Below are 4,314 nucleotides of genomic sequence, written 5' to 3'. Positions count from 1 at the left end.
AAAATTAATTCAAGATGGATTAGAGACTTAAATGTTAGACCTAAAACCATAAAAACCCTAGAAGAAAACCTAGGTAATACCATTCAGGACATAGGCATGGGCAAGGACTTCATGTCTAAAACACCAAAAGCAATGGCAACAAAAGCCAAAATTGACAAATGGGATCTAATTAAACTAAAGAGCTTCTACACAGCAAAAGAAACTACCATCAGAGTGAACAGGCAACCTACAGAATGGGAGATTTTTGCAATCTACTCTTCTGATTCTTATCCTTTTAACTGAGTTCACTGATGCACTCCGAAGTTGAGAAGGGGACAGAGTATAAGAAGAGAAGATTCTCTTTGCCTACGTCTTTCTAGCCATTATTCAGGCTTTGCAGACTTTACTGGAACTTTCAACAGGAATGTGTTCACCCAAAGACCCAACAGATCCTCTCCTTCAACAGCTAGTGCACTGATAGACCAAAATCTATCAGTCACATTATCTGGATGATTGAGGATTCACAAACTTATTTATCTATGCTGCTCTTTCTCCCCATCCCACACCCACAAGCATGGAAGAGCATCAGTTTTGGAAAACTATCTTAGGCCCAGCCATCACGAGACCGGCAGTTCACTTCGGCTTGCTCAGAAGTCATCAGCCCATCCCCAGTACCCGTGGGTGATACTACCAAGGGGACTTAGTCATCAACATTTACATATCCTACCTGAAGAAGTCCACTAGGTTGGGTTTGCCTATGTTGCAAAATGAGTCATTCACGGATAGAGAGCCCAGTGTTGTTTAACATAGAGTTTTATTTTGCAAACATCTTGTGAGGTTAGAATTCAATAAGGCCACTTTGGGGTATGCTGAAACTATGAAAGGATAGCAGCCTTGTTTCTCTCCTGAGTTCAGTGCTTTTGAGAATATCATCTCATCTGCATCAGGAGGCATTGGTGGCCCAGAGCCAAGTCCATTTGGCAACTCTTGCAACTGCCCAGCATGCCTGACAGGGACAGGGGTTGTGGAAAGGCGCGAGGAGAAAAGGAGGGTGGAGCTGAGATCGCTCATGCTGGGTAGTTGGCAGAGACACACTCCCAAGGCCGGACAGCGCTCCTAGATCAGCAGAGACAATGAGCAAGGCAGGGGACAAAGTTTGCCTTTTGCCAGGACTGGTCCACATTTCATCATTTGGGTTGGTCAGTACTAGTCGTCCAAAAATCATGAACCTGGTGTCTGGCAGGAGAGCCTTGATGAGCAAAGATAAAAGTTGTCGTGAGATTTTGGCCATATGCCTTGGCTTCTTGTGGACACTTTCAGAGAAGATGAGCAAGAAAGGCTGAGGAAGGGTAAAAGGAAGATTGGGAAGGAAGCTCGCAACTCTTTTGCCTGCCTATCTGGACACTTCTCTCTCTCACTTCCCTAAAGAAACGAGAGATTTGTCTGCTCCCATGCAGACAGGAAAACTGGATTTTATGGTTAAGAATCTGCTGACTGAGCTCAACCAACAAAAATGATAATCTCTTGATTCGCAGTCCTGAGAATTCTCCGAGAGCTTGCCATCATTCTCAGCTTGGTTCTACTTCTTTCAGTGGAGATCTGAATTCTAGTAGATGGAGATCAGGCCAGAGAGCTGGGACTCCTGTGTCTGAGTCTCAGGTGACACATTTTGTGACATCAACAAGACACTCAAGGTTTGCAAAGGACCTGTCCTCCCCAACCACAGAGGAGGACTTTCCAAGGTGTGTTAGTGAAGTCTTTTGCAAACTGCTTAGAAATCTGGCTAAGATTATAAAGATACAAAGAGAGCAGTCATCATTAGCCAAACTTATAGCATATTCTTGAGTTTATAATCCAAGGTGAAAACCCAAATGTCCTAACAAGGTCTGAGAGCCTCAAGGGTGCCCTGAACAGGCTGGGGAACCAGAGTGACAAGATGGGGTCTCTCCAGGAGACTATATGTGGGAGGAGGGCCTGACTGTGCCACTCAGTCTGCCCAGCTGTCAGGTGTGGGGGTAGGCAGCAGGAGGGCCATCCCCTTTCAATGACGAGCACTCATTGCTTGCATGAAGCCAGCTGGTCAACCCCATCAATTTGGGAAGAACTGGAGGGCTGTGGGGAGGATCAGAGGAACCTGATTCTGGAAAAAGATGCCTTTAGACTTCTGCTTAGATTCACAGGAAGAACAAGACCTGGACTGAGTTCAAAATGACCTTCAGGTCTAGGAGGAGATTTGAAATAGAAATTTTCTCTCCACTTCAGCGAGGTGGGAGCAAAGGAAGCCAACTGGATGGTCCAGGAAAGACTACAGGACTGGTCTAGGGGAAAGCTTTGAATGCTGTGGCTGGTGTGAGGACCTCACCTTCTATTCAGCCAAATGGAGTGAAATTCTCATCCATGCTCAGGACCCCAGTTTCAAAGAGAAGCACTCTGATGCTCCTTCTTTTATCCTGGAACACATGCTCAATATCTCTGCTCACAGGTCCCACCCTGAGCCAGCAGACCTGAGAACACAGCCCTCTCCATGTGGACCTAAGCCTTGACCTCCCTGCTACAGCCCCTTTGTTTTCCCATCCCTGAGCTTACCTCACGCCCCATCCCCTGGATCCCACCTGCACCCACCTGCTCATGGCATACGTATCATCCTGCTCAACCCTAAAGTGAAGGCCCACTCTTCTAAGAAGCCTTCCTGGGTTGATGCTACCCTAAAGGGATGTAAAATATAGAAACATCTCACCCTTGTTCCAAGAGCCTGACATTCCTGTTTCTTCGACTCTGCATTTCTGCCTTTTTTGCAGACCCTTGGCTTGGCATGTGTATCTGGTATATGGCTTTGGAGATAAACAGCACAACCGAGGAGGGCAGGGGTTGCTATCTTGGGGCTCCAGGCCAGTTGGTTGTATGACTCCTGTGACCCTTTCCTGGTTGGGAAATACCTGGGGACAAAGAAACTTTTGGGCCGGGCGCGGTGGCTCACGCCTGTAATCCCAGCACTTTGGGAGGCCGAGATGGGGGGATCACGAGGTCAGGAGATGCAGACCATCCTGGTTAACACGGTGAAACCCCGTCTCTACTAAAAATACAAAAAATGAGCCAGGCGTGGTGGCGGGTGCCTGTAGTCCCAGCTACTCGGGAGGCTGAGGCAGGAGAATGGTGTGAGCCCAGGAGGCGGAGCTTGCAGTGAGCCGAGATCCCGCCACTGCACTCCAGCCTGGGCAACAGAGCAAGACTCCATCTCAATAAAAAAAAAAAGAAAAAGAAAAAGAAACTTTATGACACTTTAACTGAGAAATAACTATTCTCTGCAGGGCTCCAGACCTGGCCTGGAGACCTGGCCAGTGACTCAGAAGCTGTTTTCCCCTCTGTGACTTCCAGAGAATCTCTGAGGACTCGGGCAGTTGTCCATCACAGGCTGTGCTTTCTGTCCACCCCAGTCAAGGCCACGTGGAGCTGGTGGGCCATGTCCCTGGGCAGGCTAATCACAGGTGCCCTTCACACAACTGACTTTCGTGTGTTCACCCTGCTCTCCAAGGAGTATGTGTGTGCTGTGAAGGGAAGGGCAGAGAATGAAGACCCCCAATGGCAGGCCTGCCCTCCTCTTGAGCCCTGAGCTATTCTGTTCCAGCCCTAAACTTGCTGCCCAGTCAGCCAAGCCAGAGCTTTGCAAGATGCGGGGCAGAGTCTGTGGCAGGTCTGGTCCACCCCACATGGCTTCAGTTGGTTGGTACTCATTGCTCCAGAATCATTAATGAGGATGGTGTCTGGCAAGAGACTGTTGGTGAGCAAAGGTGCAGTTTGCCCTGAGATTTTGGTTATGTTCCTTGGCTTCTTGGTGAAAGTTTTAGGGAGGATGAGCAAGAAGGCTGAGAAAGAACAAAGTAAACAAACATTGGGAACTGGATAAACCCTCCCTAGAAAGTGATTGTTGCTGGAGCACATCTCCCTGGGGTCCTAGCCCTTACCCCCAGAGCTCAGAAAAGTATTCCTTGCAGCATAAAGTACTTTATACATATGATTTTCTTCATCTGAATATACTTCCAGGCCATGTTTAGCATTCATACATTGATATCCAGGAGTTGCCAGCTTCCTCCCCCTGCACCTTACCCTTCATGGGGTACTTCTGGCACTATTCATCCTCCAGAGAAATACTGTAGCAAACACAGCGAGTGATGACTGGCACCTCATTCTGGGGATGAGCAGGCTGTCCATGTAAACTCTGTTTTCTTCTAGGTTGAGGTTGTCCAGAGGAGAGGAAAGAGGGTCATGAGGGTCATGTTGAACCAGAAAGTTCAGGTGCTGCAGAAAATGGACTGTGTGATGCTTCGGATTCAGGGA

This window comes from Rhinopithecus bieti, unplaced genomic scaffold (assembly GCF_001698545.2).
Source record: "Rhinopithecus bieti isolate Rb0 unplaced genomic scaffold, ASM169854v2 scaffold_13342, whole genome shotgun sequence".
Taxonomy (NCBI): Eukaryota; Metazoa; Chordata; class Mammalia; order Primates; family Cercopithecidae; genus Rhinopithecus; species Rhinopithecus bieti.
Note: the sequence above shows the minus strand (reverse complement) of the source record.